At 37.2% G+C, this 19,696-nt stretch overlaps 1 long non-coding RNA gene across 1 annotated transcript in view; it reads right to left on the minus strand.

Moving 5' to 3' along the window:
- Positions 1 to 1,278: 1,278 nt before the first annotated feature.
- LOC148054567 (uncharacterized) overlaps positions 1,279 to 19,696 on the minus strand; it is a 38,731-nt gene continuing 20,313 nt past the window's right edge. Inside the window, exon 3 of the long non-coding RNA XR_015706810.1 lies at positions 1,279 to 1,764. This is a non-coding gene — a long non-coding RNA (uncharacterized LOC148054567). The remainder of the gene's footprint in view (positions 1,765 to 19,696) is intronic.

The raw sequence follows: 19,696 nt of genomic DNA on the forward strand, positions 1-19,696 counted from the left end.
CTCTGAGCTTCTGGAAAGAAACATTGCGATGCTGCTGCACTCAGTAACTCCAATGGACTATGCAAAACAGGGTAGTGAGCATATCTTAAAAATTCTGTGGAAGTGTATTAATAAATAAAAAAATCTTATGCAGTAAGATACTGTCTTTGAAATTTTCCAGGCTTGTCAAATCATCTTGACAGCACGTCATGCCCTGTTACACTGGCACATTAGGTAAGGCTGAATGCCAAAATAAGAATGCATGACAGGCCAATTATCCTACCCGAGTGTCTTCTTAACTTTCAGTATTTCTCCAGTATTACCAAATGTTATACTAAATAAGAACTAAAATTGCATTGTTACTTGTGTGCAACCACAGAGGATCTTACAGTTCACACAGGTTAGAATTTATTTTCAAGAATACCAACTTTGCACCTAATGCCAAAGCCTGGCTATGCATTTCAAGTTTTGAATGCACATGAAGCATGGGCTGATTAAACTAATTTTTATCATGATTTTTTCTGTTAGTAGGAATCTCATAAAATAATTACCAGATAAAGCTCACACAGTCACAGCACAGAAAACTCATGATGTTTTTCAAAAAGGTTTGAATTTGAAAGGTTTCAGCAGGGGTGAGGTGATAAGTGAAGATCTACCAGTAAAGACTGACTTAATTCTAGCTATCTATAGGGTGTTTTTATGACAGTTTAAAAGCATTTCCTACATTAATTCCTTCCTCATCTTGTTCTCAGTCTGAAAAAATAAGTAGTCTCTCTTCACCGGCATTTTTCCCCTAACATTCTCAGTCACATTTGACAAGGCTGGCCAGCATCAGGATTGTCTCTTTTTCTACCTCCAGTGGATGGTTCAGGAACCATTCAATTAAGTGGCAGGTTGGTACTATAAAATACTTACTCACTATAGCTACCTACATTAGAATCTAGATAATCTGAAAATCATGATGTTATATGACTACTCATCCCCATCACCACAGTGATGGTTTTCCATTTCTGCCTTTATAACTGTGGATTTCCCATCGATTTTTTTTTCCCCACTAATTTTTGAAAATTAATCACTTACATAGGAATACCAATAACATGAACATTTTTACTTCTGAAATATAAAGTATATCACAAACACCCCCAAAATATATGTACAAGCAGAGATACTGAACCCTGAAAGCTTATTTTATTAATATTCAAATCACATTGTTTAAAAAATGTGCAGGCTTAACAAATGCACAAAGATTCATATGTCAATAATATAAACTGAAATTGTATTTATATATAAGTAGGATTAGGTTTTCAGCTAAGAAATGACTGAGATGATTTGAAGATGAATCACTAGCAACAGCAAGCTACAAAACAAGACAGAATGAGCAAATAGTCATCTTTAAGACTGATGACACAAGAACAACCATATAAACATTAAAACACACAAAGTTATAATGTAAACAGCCATCTCTTTACACTTGCCAATATGTATTTCTTAGAATTAGAATTAATGCAAGTAACATTAACAAAAATTACCGTGATGAAGTTGCTTAGAGATATTTAATTTTTTGAAGCTTCATTTACCATGTTCTCAGGTTAATTGTTTGAAATCATTCTTTCCATTTCCAAACTGAGAGATATTTTTAGATGATACAATATAAGCAACATTCTCCACGTGACTGGCATCTTCAAAACTTCTGGAGCAGTTTGTATCTTAGTAAACACATATATCTCTTCTGGAGTTCCAAAAGATTTTTCTAAAAAGAAGTTAGTCCTTAGTATGGCTGAAAACCTGCACATGAAATTTGATTTATTTTAGATTAAAAATTGCTGAGCAAAACATGTGAACATACAGAAAGAAATAGTTGTTCTGGGTAGCCAATAGGAAAAAGTACTAGGGTGGTAAACAATAACAAGGGCTACTGAGTTAAATCAGCAACACCAGATAACATTGATATACTTGCAGCTTAGATTCTCTTATGTACAGTCAAACTGGATGACATTGACTGGAAATGCTTTCCTTCAAATTTTAAAGAATGTTTTCCTGTTACCTAAAAGTAAACAGAACTGGAAAGCTGGACTACAAATTCCTGTTTCAGAAATCATAACACCACTTTCACTGTTTTCACCCTCAAATTTCTGTAATCATGCTTGTTTTCAAACTTTCATTATCTTTTGCTACAGTCAACAGGAAGGAGAAAAACAGGAGTAAGTGTCATTGATATTGACCTTATTCACCACCCAGGACAGTTTGGGGGTTGAGTTTATAGGAATACTTACAGAATCAGTCTTCCTAGCTAATTTTTTCCACTCAATGAAATAACAGCTGCATAGGTAATGATTCAGTATAATAATTAACTATTTGCTTCAGGCTAAACTCATCTTTAAAGCCTATTAATTTCAGTGACATTTAAAGTTCAGCACGGTTTTAGGTGCGTTGCTGAACTGGACATCCAGGTTAGCCTGCTAGCAGGTATTGTGTGCATCCCGTGACAGCCGTTCAGTCTTTCCTGACAACTGCTGTCAGTTCAGTGTTCCGAAATACCAGACATAACAGCGTTGTCCAGCGTGTACGTCCATTTTAATGTTAACAACAGACAAAATTTCAAGATCAATTACATCTGTTTGTCTCTCTAACAGAAACATATAAGTATTAAGACACATAATGAGTTTCCACTGTTCTAATGACTTTTAAATGTTAAACATGAAATACTGCCTGAGGTAGTTTCTCTAGCATATTTTTGGAACAGTTGCAATTGTCTTCAATATTTGGAAACAAGAATGATCACAAAATTGTCACTTCTTCAGAACAGCCTGCCATGGGAAAACAGCCAGTGTTCTTTACTGCAATGAAAAATGACCTAGCATTTAAAATTATGGTTAACAACTTGATACTATTAATTAACATTAACAGCTGTAGTTCTACTATCTAGGTTAAATTTGTAGCATATTGTTCATAGCGTCCTAGCAAACATATTAATACCTAAAAACGCAGAGTCAAGGTTTGCATTTCTTAATCAACTTAACAATAAAAACCAAAGATCAATTGTTTCTTTCTGCATTATTATAGCAGGACCCAATACCAGTTCCACTTGTAAATCCACAGAACAATTTTTCATGCATAAGAAAATGATTTTTCATCCATAAGACAAATATCTACATCAGTTGGTTTAGGGCAAGTTGGGCTCTTGTAAATTCTCTCCACCTAAATCCAAGCAGAGCTCAGACATGAGGCTGAACAGCAGACGCATAAAAGTGAGGTCTCTTACTCTCTATAGCACAGTCGTTAAGCAGTGGTTAAAAACACATGCAGGATCAGGTACATTCACCACCACCACCAGAGACTTCAGCAGAACCTGAAGCTCAAAAAGCAAATAGCTCTAATACCTCCAAGCTAAAACCCATGGTACAAAACCTGTCAGCTCCTGCCTTTTGGCTCTGAACTGGAACCAAGACTCCCTCTCCACACTGAATACTCTAAGAGATGAGCTGGAGTCTCTCTCATGCCTTTACAGAATTCTTTCTGCCCAGTCTCATACTATCAGTAGGGACAGTGGGATACATACTCATTGCTGAGCTTCTCGCTTTCTAAGTAGTCTTGGAAAGAATGATATGGGTGTTTGAGTCTGTTCAGCTGAGGAGGTGACCAAAACCACATTTCTTATTTGTCTGGAAAGTGCTCTGAACAGAAGACCTTTTATGAAAAAAGGATACAATCCACATATTCTCAGTTACCACAAGGTGAAAAGAAGATAGTGAGTTATAGTAATTTCTTTGAAATAACGGCATTGGCAACAACTGTCTCAGGAATATTCTGGACTGTGAACAGTAAATCACCCAACACCCCATAAACAGAACTACTTTTAACACACACTTTTCCTCCACATGTCCTTTTATGCATGTCTAAATACGATTTTTTTGTATTCAGATAGTCAAGTGATACATATTTTTGCTTCAGATCCCTACGGAAGAGCTGTCATAGCAGCATACAATCATATCTGGTAAAGAATTCTAGAGAATGAGGGGTTCTTAGAATTTATCAGAGCTATCAGGTTTGGTCCAGAGGAGCCAGAAGAGACCTGATATTTTATGCCATTTTTTGTGCTTTATTTTCTAACTTTTCAAAGCTCTAAATAGAAATAGCTGGAATTTTATCCAACTATCATTTGTGGCAGCAGACCAGCTATGCAGAGTAGTATTTATGGTTTTTTAGCCTATGTTATATTTAAGGAAAAAGAAGAGTGACTTAGGAAGGATTAGTGGTAATTCTCAAGGAAGAAAGCCTTAGAAGGCAGGAGGAGCAGTGTAACACACTAAGGAAAATATTTGCCTAGACATGAACAGAAGTTCTCCCAGTTGCTACAAATTTCTGTGTCAACCAAGAGGACTACACAGAGAGTAGAATTAATAGCCCAAATTATAAACTAGGAGAGGACGAATGAAAACAAGATAAAAAGTATATCATTTAATAATAAAAAGCACTCTGAAAATGACTATTATAAATCTAGAAAAGTATATCTTTATTCTGCAGATATTCAGCAAAGTTTATTGGGACAGTAGGACTTTCAAAACACTAGATAAAAAAGGTTTACACCATTTATATGGTGTGTAGCTGTACCCCACTTGTACGTGTAATTAAAACACTGGGTATTTTTCTTGTGAATTAAATCCAAATTGCCATTATATTGATGTAAAATTCAAGAGAAAAGACACTATGTTTTTTTTCCCATCCTGTTGTCTCTCATGAGGTGTTTTACATAACTCTAGAAAGGTGAGAAGAAAGAGCATTTAGTAGTATTTCTGGAGGTTTGTTTTTTCCCATCAAAGTGGGCTAGAGACGCACAAGATGCTAAAGATAAAGAATAGTCCCACTTATGGTCTATAGATAAGTTTTGTGGGCTAATATACAGACATTTTCAGATATACTAATCAGATATCCCTCCATAGTTGCAAAACATAGGTACCTGACACCTTTATCAGGTAATAAACAACCTTAGATCTATTTCATAAGTCCTATAGCACAAAGACCTCCTAGTAACATCTGGGGTTCCCAGTAACAAATAATCTACTGCTGTTGAACCTGTTCAGCAACCAGTTGGAAAAAAGTCAGAACTCATGTCTAATAGATCTAAAAAAAAAGCTCAACCAAACAAAAAATCCCAGGCTATTACAGAATTTTTCCCTGAAGAACACAAAAGTACTATCATTAGCACCATGAGAAAAGTCACCATCAAAATACATTTTTTACTTAATACTCATTAGAATCTATGAATTATGGCAAGACACAGAAATATGTTTTACCTTTTATCAAATATTTCATTTGCACAGATTTCATAATGATAAGTTTGGCAATGGAGCAGAATGTTCCCCAAAGACCACCACTGAAAGTATGCAAAATTATAAAGCACAGGCATACACCTTTGCAAATTTTTATAAGACAAGGAGGTAACAGCCTGTTTCAGATGGTGAAACATACTATCTTTCATAGATTCCTCCTGGCAGAGGTGTCATAACATAGTAAATAGTGCAAAAACTATGCCCTTTCAATATCATTTGGAGCACTACTAATGTGCTGTGCAGGAAAATAACCTGAGGCATTTACACATTTGCGTATCATTTTGGAAAGTTCATCAATCAGTCAATGTTGTCGTAATTTTCCCTCATTCTGCGGCGGTGACTGTAAGAGAATAGAACGTCAAAGCATTGTCTCAAAGCTTGCTTGTGTATTCTTGCCTGATAAGACACAGCGGAATTGCGAAACCCACGAAACCCAGAGACACCGCAGCCTGCAGGGAAACTTATGCAAACTTACTGAAGCAGCAGACCATTCTTTTGCTTATCAGGCACCATCAAAGCAAGATACCAACCATTGTCTGGGCTGAGCCAGCTGCCTGCCAAGAATATACATTGTTACCTTCTGATGGTCATGTATAGGCGTGACTTAGGCGAGACCTAAAGCACGTGAACAATGCAGGCATACACGCATGTACCAGACTGTGGACACGTGCTGTATATAAAAGACCATGGAAACAAACCACATTGTGTGCACCCACCACCGAAGAACTGAAGACTGAGGACCAACGGGACACCGCTGGATCCGTGGTGGTGACTATCCTTTGCTTGTCTTTCCAAATGCTTACTTAGTTTCCTCCTAATATTTCCTGCCTTTCCTATCGCTCCATTCTTCCACTTTTATCCAATAAAAACCTGATAGGTGGCATTTGACCTCATTTGTGTCTTAATCTCACTCTTGGGATCACTACAAACCTTCCCTGAGCCCAAAATCGGACCGGGACTTTACAGTGATATCTAGCCACAGAGTTGCCACAATTTATAAGACTGGAAGTTAACGTAAAAGCTAGCTGAGGTAGCAGAACTGTCAAGGGTTTATTTCACCCTTTTAAAGTCTCTGAAATTAAGGAAAATAAGGTGGGGAAGTAAAAATCTCTCATGTTTTTTGCTGCAGTCCTACACTACCATTGGTGACATACATATGAACAGAAATAAAGTTAGAGCAAATTTATTTCCAGAGACCTGAAACGTGTATCAGTCAATGTCCTGCTGATGCATAAAATCTGAGGTTGCTACTTAGTTTCATAAAACTGTCACTACAGTAAAAACTCCATGTTATGCATTACTTCTTGATATTTGTCAAAGTTGAATACAAAAGTTGTATGGCTCTATGTTACTACCCGTGCAGCAGACAGCTTGAAATCAGAGATGTGGGGCAGATTTTCTCTTCTTCAGGCAATGATTTTTAGATTTCAAGTTATGGCCTGTACCCTGCTGTAAGTATCATTTGAGCATTTTCTAAGACAGAAAATCAAGTACATATTTTTCCACCTTTTCTATTTCCCTGGATTTCTTAATACATGGGCATTACTTATTACTATTACTTAACTCACTAAATGATTGTGAGCCTTCACAATCACAATCAATGACTAAGCCCTTTATTTTTTTCCTTACTTGAAATTATCATTCAGAATGGCAGGCAATGTGCTTGCAGATGCAGAACTAACTTTCCTGCTCAAGATCCATAAAGGTGTTAAAAGAATCTAGTGAAGAGTGCTGATCTTTATCTCTACAGCAATAAACTCAAAGCAACTGGAGGATGTGTTATCCCAAATGCAGGGTCATTTGCCCGGTGTGCAGATGCCAATTAACACAGAGCCGAGGTATTTTTTTCCCTTCATATTTGCGCAAAGATGGGTGCCAGGTGGCAGTTCCACCAATCTAGCGGCACCTTCATACAAAACTGCAGTATATTTATCCTGCTACATGATTAGTATAAACCCTCCCAATTTACACTTATTGGTTAGTGATTAACATTTCATACGCTATTGGTTTACTGTATTTAAATTAGCCTTTCTTGCTATGCAAATTAGCACACATGCTCCTTTCAGGTGTGGGAGGGTGGGGGGGGCAAGTCTTTTCAGTCCTGAATTGAGTCAGTGGTCGTGATCTCCCCTTGCCACCTTTACTTTTCACCGAGTTACTGAAGTTTCATCAGACTTCATGTTTTTCTGGCCACCATCCAGTCTTTGGCGCTAAGACGTTCCCTTTTATCAGTCCGTTAGCTCTTCTTCAAGGGTATATCTGTTAGTTTTCCACAGTTCATTAATTAAACAAATATTCTTATATTCTTATATTCTCCTTCCCAAATTCCTTTCCCAGAGCACAGGTGGTTCATAGTTTTGCCCAGTGCAAAATTTTCACTTTCTGCAGGATATCAGGTGTGTGTAGTACAGTGCAAAGATACATATTCTTCATTCTTCATCTCTATAAATAACGGGTCAGCCAAAGCCTTTCACACAGAGGTCTATCAGTTTCTTCACAGTATCTACACAACAGAGGCAAAGACGTATACTCACTAGCTATTCAAAATGATATGCCAGTTCAGCTTACATGAGATGCATGGCTTTAAGCTTAGAAAATGAATCTTCCTTTACTTCATTAAGCAATTAACTTTCTCCTCTGACTTTCTACCCACAAAAAACAATACTAACTTACTGTAACCATACAGATTTCCAGAGGATGTGTTATTGCAAGCGCCTTAAGAGATCTTCTCACAGAAAAATCAAAAGCATTCTGGATCCTTATAACATTTTTCATTCTTTCATCTCACCTGAGAAAAGAAACCCTTATTTAGTCTTTTAATGTTTTCTTGTCCAGGGTTAAAAGTATTATGTGAGAAAGATGATACTTTCTTAGTACTAAAAACCTTTCTCTTAGTACTAAAAACCTTCAGCATGCTTAGCAGGATCCCAAAGTCCACAATATTGTGATCACTGCAGCCAAGGCTACCGCTAACCGAGATCCTACAAACCAGGTTTTCTTTGCTTGTGAGCAGCAAGTCCAGCAGTGCCTCATTCCTGGTTGGCACACTTAACATTTGTATGAGGAAGCAGTCCTCTACGCATTCCAGGAACTTGATGGATGGCATGTGAGCTGCTGTATTGTTCTTCCAGCAAATGTCTGGGTAGTTGAAGTCACCCATAAGAACCAGGTACTGTTGACCTGAGGCTTGCTTAAGTGACCCAAATATTGCTTCATTGGCCTTATTGTCTTGGTTTGGAAGTCAGTAGCAGATGCCTACTGTAAGATCCCCTCCTCCTTAACAGAGCGCACCTCCTCCTTCCCCTTCTTCCCTGCCCGTCTTTATGAAACGGCCTATAGCCATCCATCGCAATCCTCCACTCATGTGGGTTGTCCCACCATGCTTCAGTTATTCCTACGATATCATAACTTTCTGACTCAGCATGGAGCTCCAGTTCTTCCTGTTTGTTCCCCAGGCTGCATGCATTGGTATACACACACTTGAGATGGTTGGTCTTCTGGTTCTCATCTTGGGAGGCAGCTAAGGAACATTTGTTGCTGCTCTGGTTGGCCTGGCTTATTCCCCAGTTGGTTGCAATGGTGTGAGCTTTGCCATTTTGGACCCCACCCCCCAAGTCCTTCAGTTTTCTCCAATGCTTTCAATACAGTGTTCCATAGCCGCCTCCTAGAAAAACTGATGCGTTACAGTCTAGACAAGTGGTCTGTGCAGTGGGTGAGGAACTGGCTGACAGGCTGCACCCAGAGGATGGTGGTAAATACCTCCTTTTCAAACTGGCAACCTGTCACAAGTGAGATCCCCTAGGGATTGATATCAGGCCCAACGCTGTTTAATATCTTCATAAGTGATCCAGATGATGGGATCAAGAGTACCCTGATGAAGTTTGCCGGTGATACCAAACTGAGTGGGGAAGTGAACACTTCAGAAGGGAGAGCCACCCTGCGGTAAGACCTGGATAGGCTGGAAGAGTGGGTTAACAAGAACCTCATGAAGTTCAACAAGGACAAGTGTAAGGTCTTGCACCTGGGAAAACATAATCCAGGAGTGCAGCACAGGCTGGGATCCGCTTGGCTAGAGAGCAGCTCTGTGGAAAGGGACTTGGGGGTCCTGATGGACAACAAGCTCGATATGAGTGAACAGTGTGCTGCTCTGGCAAAGAAAGCCAACAGGATGCTAGGCTGCATCAAAAAGGGCATCACCAGCAGAGACAGAGAGGACATTATGCCACTCTACTCAGCGCTTGTCAGGCCACACCTGGAATACTGTGTTCAGTTTTGGTCCCCGCTATACAAAACAGACATGGGCAGGCTGGAGAGAGTCCAGAGAAGGGCCACAAAGACGATCAAAGGACTGAGAAGCCTGCCACGTGAGAAAAGGCTGAGAGAGCTGGGTTTGTTCAGCCTTGAGAAGAGGAGGCTTAGAAGTGATCTCATCACCATGTTCCAGTATTTAAAGGGTGGCTACAAAGAAGATGGAGGCTCCCTTTTTACAAGGAGTCACATGGAAAAGACGAGGGGTAACGGGTACAAGTTACTCCTGGGAAGATTCCAATTGGACACAAATAGGAAATTTTTTCACAATGAGAAAAATCAGTCATTGGAATCATCTCCTCAGGGAAATGATGGATTCCCCAACATTGGACACTTTTAAGATTCAGCTGGACAGGGTGCTGGGCCATCTTGTCTAAACCATGCTTTTGCCAAGAAAGGTTGGACCAGATGATCTTTGAGGTCCCTTCCAACCTGGTATTCCATGATTCTATGATTCTTTTGAACATTATGCTGATAACAATCTCTGGTTTATGAAGCATATGATCAAGTCTAAAAACTCAGAGAGGATTAATTCAGCCCATCTCTAGGATATTTTTTTTCATGTGGAATACTCATTCTGGAGATGTTCACTACTGTTATTATATACATGGGTACTAAATCAAAGCCATATGAAAAAGGTTATAATACTTTGTAGCTTTTTTTTTTTCCCCTCATGGAGTTTATTAGCATTATTTTTATAACAACAACAAAAAAAAGTCTTCCCCGATTAGAAACTCTTTCTATTGTGATTTTTTCGCTGAGCTTTCTCAATTCTATGCGTGTAAAGGACATGTTCTTTAAAGGAAATACCCATGATATTGGTCAGCAGCAGCAAGTAGCAGTTATCAGCAAGAATTCCTCCGTGTCAAAAATCTGCCCTACCTAGCAAAAAGTGTACTTTTTTTCTTTGTTTATGTTCTCAATCTTTTTCTAGAAAATAAGGGGGAAAAAGGATTTGGTATGTTAATCTTTCTATAAAACAATAATGCAACACAATCACTTATGAAGCTATACTGAAAATATTAACAAAAATCAAACAGAAGTTTCATCTTTTACCCCTTAGGCATATTTGCATCAAGGATCAATGACAAAATACAAAAATTAGTTATGTTTCAGCAGACCAGACTATGTACTTTAAATACATCAAGGATTTCGACTTCATAACCATTTTCAAAATCAATTTTTAAAAGAATCAAAGTAACTTTATAACTAGCTGAAAAAGAGGCAATGCTTCATCCCTGTCTGCGCTACAACTGTTATCTTTAGGTCACTCGGCAGTGGTTAAACAAATTTCTTTCTAAATAATTACATTGGTACAAATCAATAGAAAACCCCATACCGTCTTCAAAGGGAAGGGGGGAAAAAAAGAAAGTTTTCTATGAAAGCATTCTTCTTATGTCTCACAATAATAATTACAAATAAATAAACCTAGCTTAAATCTGTGTTATTCCTTATAAAAAGGAGATAACACAACAAAAAGGAAAGAACAGGAGGAAAAAACACAGAAGTTAAAAGAAAAGGTCTTTTTTATATGATATTTAATACGTTACTAAACTTATTAACTGGATAGATACCAAAATAAAACATACTAGGAAACAGATTATGTTAAACACATGCTTAAATAACACTTAGAAGCAGTGATACCTCACTCCACACTAGTAAAAAAATTTAGATCTCTTATTTTTCTTAAGCTAATTTTACATGGAAAAATCATATTATTATTATTATTATTTCATACTACTTTTTGTAGAAGGAGGGTTTATTCAATATAATTTTACTTTTGTGTTCTATCGCTGACTAGGGAAACCATTGGAAATGGTATGCAAATATCAAAAAGAAAAAGATAATTTTTTCCTTCCATTTAAGATTTGGTATTGAAGGAATATGTAAGTCAGCAGCAATGGTAATTCTTTGGATTATGAGAAAGGGTATTGAAGCATTAACCTTGAGGTTTGAGAGCAAAGTGAAGGATATTAAAAGTTCCAAAGGTAGGGAAAAGATAATGTATGTTCAAGTGTCTTGCATTTCATAAAATGCAATTTCTACATTTAGTATAAATTACATAAACTTGCACATAAAATTCCATATATATTATATTGACAAACAGCACATTTTTTCACAGTTTGAGAATGAAAATGTGGGGAAAAAATTGGGAAAAATATATATAAGAAATATTTTAGTTTGCTTATAAACATGAATGTTCTTTGGAAAATTCAGAAAGAATTTAGGCCTCTACTAGTGGTTTGAAAGCAATTCTGCCAATTTATCTGAAGGATAACCAGTACCCATTGAAGACATAATAATACTCCTCCTAAAGACAGGCCTCCTACAGACAGTACTTGTCAGCCCACATCTGTGCTTGAATCAAAACTTCAGGCCTAAGCAGCCAGCATCTGAAATATGACAGGGAAGAAAACTTCAGTCTGCCATAACATTTAGAGTCAATTTAAACTTGACTTGACCTATCTCATCAACTCTGCAGGTATCAGCTGTTTGGCCAGCTGATTCCCTCACCACATATGCCATTTTACCTTGCAGTGCCATTATAAGGTTAGAGCAATGCAGAATTGCTAGTGTCGTTTGCAGCTAACAGTGCAGGATGGAAATCAAGAAATACACTGTGCTTTAACATTCATCTGTAATGCGTAAAAAGTGCATATGCTGTCATGAGTAACTTCAGTATGATCAATAGTGATTTGTTAACTCTTGTTAATCAATGTTAATGTTAGTTCTGAAATAAAATTCTCAGAACTCTGACAGAGACACATCCCCTCATCTCAAATTTCCCTTTCATTGAATGTAGCATTCTACATCCCAGACCTTTCTTTGCTAAGAGTAGGAATTCATCACAGCACTGACAAGTGAATCTGGGAGTGGCAGGACCAAAACTGTGGTTTTCTACAGATTTGTGTCTCATGGTGGGTTGTCTAGCATATAAGATGATGTGAGCTCTGATTGAAGTTTTTCATAGCTGAAACATTCACAGTATCTCTCTCGCATCTGATGTTCAGCAAGAGGTAAAATGCTGAAATCTGTCTTCTCAATTTTCACAGAGTTTGAAGAAACTCCCTCCCTTAGGATAACTTGTGAGATTTCAGAAACAAGTGATCATGATTTAAACTCAGTCAAAAAAACAAAAAAAAAAAATTCTCTTGCTGAAATACACAGACGTGGTGTTTTAAGAGCTAGTGCTTTCACAAATTCAGCAAGCATCATCTGAAAAAAGAAACAAATGCTCTGATACATAGAAGTCACTTAAGATTTTTTTTACAAGATATGCAAAGAAGAGATCACACTGGATTAGAAAAAAAATAAATCACACTGGATTAAAAGTGCAGCCAAATTGAAAGCTTACAATGAATGGCAGAAAGGATAACAATGTTAATTAATGCAAATCAGGAACTACAAACTGAAGAAAATTTGTATGGTAAGCATAGGGACACAAGAGGAAAATAGCACAAACCACATAACAATGTGAGGAGGGTATTTTGAATGTACATTTAAAAAAATAGTAATCCTGATAAATGCATTAATATATTCCACAACAGAAAGAGTGGATAAAACTAGGAAGAACTAAGCATCTCTATTGTATGCTAGAAAAAGGAGAGTGGGAGGGGAAAGCTAAGTCATCAATCACAAGAACATTTTTAAAAAATAGGGTATTTCATCCTCATAGTCCAGACCAGGATCAACTATCCTACGCCATTCTAGACACTCATTTCTAAAACTAAAATTAATCCTCTAGCATGGGAAAGACCATATCTTTGTAGCATCCTTACTCGTCCTTGTAAGCTCCTCATCTGTGAGCTGTCTCCCTTAAAATAATCAAACCTCAAAATAATTTAACCTGAGTACTACTTGTTTTCACATATCTGGATGCGGAGACCATTTTGCCATTAATTAAACCCAGTTTCTAGTTACTTGGCTTGCTCATGCAATTTCAGGGGAGTGAAATTAACATTATACATTAAACTGATATAACGTGTAGACTGGGACAACCATTACAGCCTTCCTTCTTGTGCCATTAGAAGGTCATCTTTCTCAATATTTTTATAAGAAATATTTCTCTAGTAAACTAATATATATTATCTGTAATACTTTCACAGCTATAGGTCTCAGCAACAGGTAATCTTATTATGGGTATTTCCTATCACAATATCCTTAGAATATGATCTGCAGTGACCCTGAGACTGTGGAGTTTAAGGGAAGTGAGCAAGACTGACAGCAGAATTATAATCTTGAACTTCAGAAAAGCAAGCTTTAGCCTCTTCAGGGACCTGCTTGGCAGCATCCCATGAGAAACTGCCTCAGGAAGCAAAGGGGTGCAGGAGAGCTGGTTGATTTTCAAAGACAGTCTCTTCAGAGCACAGGAAGAATCCTTTCCAGTGTGCAGGAAAGCAAGCAAGCATGGCAGAAGGCCAGCAGGGCTGAACATGGAGCTCCTGTCTGAGCTCAGGTGGAGAAAAGTGGGTAGGACGTAAGGTGGAAGCAGAACTACAAAGACATTGCCTGCCCATGTAGGAACAGAGTCAGGAAAGCCAAACGTCAGCTGGAACTGAAATTACCAAGAGAAAACGAGAAAAGCAAAATGAAAGGTGTGTGCATCAGTAGCAAAAGGAAAGTTAAGGGAAGTGTAGTAGAAGAAAAAAAATGTTCAGTATCACTTAAGCCACTTGGTCATGCACAAGCCCCAGGTACCAGATGGGTTACATTCAAGGGTGCTGAAGGAGCTGGCCGATGTCATTGCAAGTCCACCCTCTACTATCTTTGAAAGGTGACAGCAATTGGGGAGGTTCTTGTTGGCTGGAAAGATGCAAAGCTCACACCCATCTTCAAGAAGAGCAAGAAGGAGCCTTACCTCAGTCTCTGGGAAGGCTATGGAGCAGATTGTCTTCTAAGGCTTTTTTTAACATGTGAAAGACAAGGTGATTGAGAGCAGCCAGCATGGGTTTATCATGGGCAAGTCATGCCTGATCAACTTCATCGTCTTCTGTGATGAAGCAACTGGTACTGTGAGCAAGGGAAGGGCAGTGGATGTTTTATAACTTGATTTTTGCAAGGCGTCTGAAAGTCTACCATAGTCATCTTATAACCACATCCATGAGCTATAGGCTGAATAAGCAATGAAGAGGATAGAAAATTTGCCAGACTCAAAGGCTGGGGTCTGACTATGTAGAAAGCAGCTCTGCAAAAAAGGATCTGGAGATCATATCAGAAGACAAGCTGAACACAAAGCAGCAGTGTGTCTTTGCAGCAAAGAAGCCCAAAAGCATCCTGGCTTGTATTGGCAAGAGCATAGCCAGCCAATCCAGGCAAGTTCATCTGGAGTATAGTATCCAGTTTGGGGCTCTCCAGTACAAGTATAATGTTGACATACTGGAACAAGTGCATCTTGGGATAGTTGAGGGCTGGAGAACATGACCTATGAAGAAATGTTGAGAGTTCTGTCTTTTTATCCTGAAGAAGAGAAGGCTCAGGCAATGAGAGGGCTGACTTCTGTCTACAACTACATAATTGGAGAATACAGTAAAGGTAGTCAGAGTCTTCTCAGGGGTGCACAGCAATAGAAGGAGAGGCAGTAGACACAGCCCTGAGCAACCTGATCTAAATAGATCTGTTTAGAGCAAAAGTTTGCACTAGATGACCTCTGCACAACCCTTTCAAACCCAATTATTATTCCAGGATTCTTACGTATACAGAGCAGAGCCAATAAACTTCTATTTCTAAAACTAAACAGTTATCTAAATTTTCTCTTAGTCCCCTAACAGTCCACATTTTAGATAGTGGTGTCCTCTATGTTGTCTTTTGTTAATTACTGCAATCACTAAAGATTTACACCAGCATTGGGGCTGAGATCATAACTTCATTGGTAGTATAATCCAGCTTGCTGCATCCTGTAGTACAAGAGGACAAATTCTTATTGACACTAACTGTTCTGCAAAATTAAAAGTGTGATTTGAGTAGCTTAATATTGATCTAGATTTCTAGAAGCTCCTTCTCTGCTACTCTCTGAGCAGTACTCCTAAATATTCTAATTTCTGATTAATGTACTGAAGCTGAAATTTTTAATGCTGTATATTAAAAAGTATATTAAATTATACTTCTTATTAAGAAGCTTTTGGAAAGTCTTCCTGTTTAGGATCTGCAGTCTGGAGGAGACAGCCTCTCTTTCAAACTGTTCATAATTCGAACTCAAAATGGCTGAAGAATACTAAAAGACAGAAAAAGTAAGGTGGGAGGGAATGATGAAGTTTTATAATAAAAGTAGAAGATGCTTCCAGCTGATTTTGTTATGTTTTGCTTATTTGGTGTATTACTAGGAAGATTAGAAATATGTAGGAACATTTTAATCATAAATTCTACTCTCACTTCCACCAGTGACTTCTGTATATTTAAGTTAGCGAGAGCATTGTATCATCTGCATTCTCTTCCATTATCAATGTAATAAGTTTCCAAAGGTGATATTTGCATAATTACACATGAAGAGCAACAAAGATAAATTACTGCATATCTAGCAGAAATGTATTGTCTATTCACACCATTGCTCCAAACTGTTTGGCAGAACTAAATTGGAATGTAGTAGCCCAGATGTTGTTTCAATGACAGGATCATCTAAATTCAGTGTAAATTTAATAGGCAACAGTTATAGGAGTTATTCTGCACTTATGCTTGTATAACTGGCAGCTGTACAAGATGATATTTAGAAGGGAATGGTAGGCTTTAACGAACAAAAAAGATGAGAAAAAAAGAAGGTGGTATGTAGGTTCTAGGTAGCGTAATGGTTCAAAATCCTTACAAGTTAGCAAAGAAGTTGAGTCAGACACCTGATGGCAGTTAAACATGTAATCTTTTTTGGATGTTAATTCAGTACAAAGTCAGCTCAGAGGATTAGAGTGCTCAAGGTTACTTAGTGTAGGCCGTCAAAATGAAAAGCCATATCTGAGAGCAACCATTTCCACATTTTGCTGTTGCAGAGTCTTCTAGAAACACATCCTAAGATTCTTTTTGCATGAATTATTCCAGTTCCTTCCCAATAAACTGTGAAATAACTTGTCAGTATTTCTGGACATTTTGGAAGGTGATGGAAGAAGATGAGAACTGAAGTAATTTAGCTTGCTTTATCACTAGCAAGATTGAGTTACCCACAAGTGTAAAACATTCAACCAAGTGTTAGTCATCCTACACATCTCTGCTGAAATTTCTGTGCATTAAAAAACAAACATTATTTACTTGCCTTTTCATAAGACTAGTATGCATTCCAGTCTATACTGTTGCATTACATGTGCAAATAATTTAATATGCAAATATACTATTGGCTAAACAGTTCACCCTTTCACTTCAGATCAGTGACATTATTGTATAAATCATTAAAAACAAAACCTTATCGTGCAGATCAGAACAGTCAAATATACGCTTGCAAGTCTATATAGATAGACATACACATACGTATAGGGAATGAAATATTTTTGGAACTATTTTTAACCAACTATTTTCGTAAAACTGTAAGCATAAGAGTATTTATGGTTAAGTAAAGACATACCTGTCGGGCACACTATTGCCCTAAGCCAGCTCCTAGCCAGAGACCTCAAGCTGTGTCTAACATAGTACTGTATCCAAGCTAATGAGACCACTAAGTGCTTGCAGTTAAGAGAAGGCTACTCTGCAGCATGGTCAGACTGAGCTTGTTTTATTTCCCAGAAATAATTTTCTAGGCACTCTTTAAGAGTGAAGATGCTATGTTCAAAACCAGTGCCACACACTGGCATATAGTTGAACCTAATCTCCCCCAAATACCAACTACCCACAGCTTAATCTGGTGTAAACAGCCATACTTTACTGGAATCAAGAAACTGGGACAGTGACAGAGATTCTTCATTAAAAGGGTCATCAGATGAAAACAACAAGATGGAAAATAACAGATTTTCCCAAGCACAAATATAATGGAGTAAATCAGTTATCATCTGTTCAGAGAATAATTTCATTAGGAAAAATAAACTCTAAAACATGCATAAAACTGATAAGTGTCATTGCATTAAAACATTCTGATTTATGTAAAGACTTTACAAAGTTACAATATTCTAGTGTATCTGTTACATACATAGACCTCACTAGTAGATAGCAGGGTGCATTTGAGTTCCAAGATTGATATTTAGAGACAGGATTTGAAGACACTTTTCCCTTTTTAATCTCAAAATGTTACTATAATGAGCAGCATGTTGGTAAAAGTATTTGCAAACAAGAAAAAGATACCTAATAGTCTGTACCTGTTTGTATTCAAGGCTTTTCTGTCTCCAATTCTTCCCCTCTTCTCTTGTGATCCTTTTAACAAGAGCTGCACTTGAAACAATTTACAGTTCAAGGTGAATACCAGGTTTCATCTCACATTATTCCAGAATCTGTAGGTTCTCAGTCATATTCATGTTGAATGTGATTCTCTGCAAATCAGCAACTGTCATACATATGCCTCTTTATTAAACACACACATATGAAGATAAGAAAAATTTATATGATTGGACAATGCACCACAGTTTTGACATACAAGATTATGTCCTCCACCTACTGAAATTACCTCTCACTATACCAGTAATCTTCTAAAAAAAAACAAAACAAAACACCACTTTGTTAGCTTTCAAAATCAGATTCAGTCATGTGGATAACTGAACTTGTAAATTCTTCCCTGTTAAAAAAAATTTCTGTAACTTTAAACTTGTTTTTCTACACTGAAAAACTGATGCATATCATTAAGCTCTTCCTTTTTCTTCCTTGAAGAATGACACCATTTTTTTTTTTTTCACTTTTCTAAAAAACTTTTTTCATTGAAATTTAGTATTCCAGTCACTGCAGCTCTTTCAACCTCTAAATGTTAGGATGCATTGCTAGAAAGAAGAAAATCACAAGACTCTGAAAATTAAGTTGATTTGTATTAATTCATCTACATAATTCATAGGGAAAAATGTTCTTTATTAGCTTCTTCACTGAGAAAAGAAATGCCTCATTAATTTTAAATACATCAATCTGAAAATGCTATCCATGTCAGATAGAATAATGACTGACATTACAGAGAGCACAATAAACTGCATAGAAAATACAATCACCCATTATTCACTGTCATGTGAATTTATACTCATGGGTGTAAATACACATGCTTTTTTGTCATATGAAATCTTTGAAAAGTAGAAATCTTAAGAGTAACTATAACGTAGGTGAGGAGAAAGAGAAAGAACATGGATTTAGAAATTCATTTAGGGACAGATAAAATACTGATTTTGCATATTGTTGAAATATTTGATGCTATCACGCATTCACTGCTCACCCCTGGTCTACGGACCTAGACATCTCTTCACAGAAAGCAATCAAGTTCGTCAGGTTTGATTTATTCTTGGTAAATCCAAGTTGGCCTGTCTCCACTCACTTCTTTTTCTCGTTTCTGGAAATGACCTCCATGTGACTGCAATGTTACATTATATTACTAGTATCAACCTGTTAAGTATATCTACCTGTCCTATTTAATTTCTGAAATCCAATCATTTCCGAAGCGCATTCTATCTTGAGGTTGTTACAAGAGAAGTTGTCCTTTTGCTTTTTGTTTCTTGTTATACATGGCATGGAAATGCCAGAAACAGCCTGACTGTTTTTCTGATTAAAAGTTTAAACATCTGATTGAATGAATGGAAGGTGGCGAAACAAACAAACAGTAGTTTCATAATATATGCAGACGTCAGCTAGGTAAGCTTTTTTGAAGATATCGGCTATCTAATTGGATATTAAAAAAAGTCTATCAACATATCTGTTAAAGCACACCCCCACAACACCTTTTTGTAGTCTCTATGGAGGCTTGCTCATCTCATCCAACATTAGTAGTCATATTGTGTTACTTGCTTTATTTCAACTAATTTAAGTTGAAGGTAAAAAAAAAAAAAATCAAAGGGAGGTGAAAAAAAAACGGTCATCTGGGATATGTGAAAAACAGTAATCCTCAGAGAAGGAAAAAAACACAACAACAACAAAGTAAAATAAAGTTTGTGGAGGGAAAAAAATGAAGGACTATTATAAGGTATGTTATTCACCAGCATATACAG

Source organism: Nipponia nippon, unplaced genomic scaffold (assembly GCF_047370975.1).
Source record: "Nipponia nippon isolate SJK-2023a ecotype South Korea unplaced genomic scaffold, ASM4737097v1 scaffold_3, whole genome shotgun sequence".
Taxonomy (NCBI): Eukaryota; Metazoa; Chordata; class Aves; order Pelecaniformes; family Threskiornithidae; genus Nipponia; species Nipponia nippon.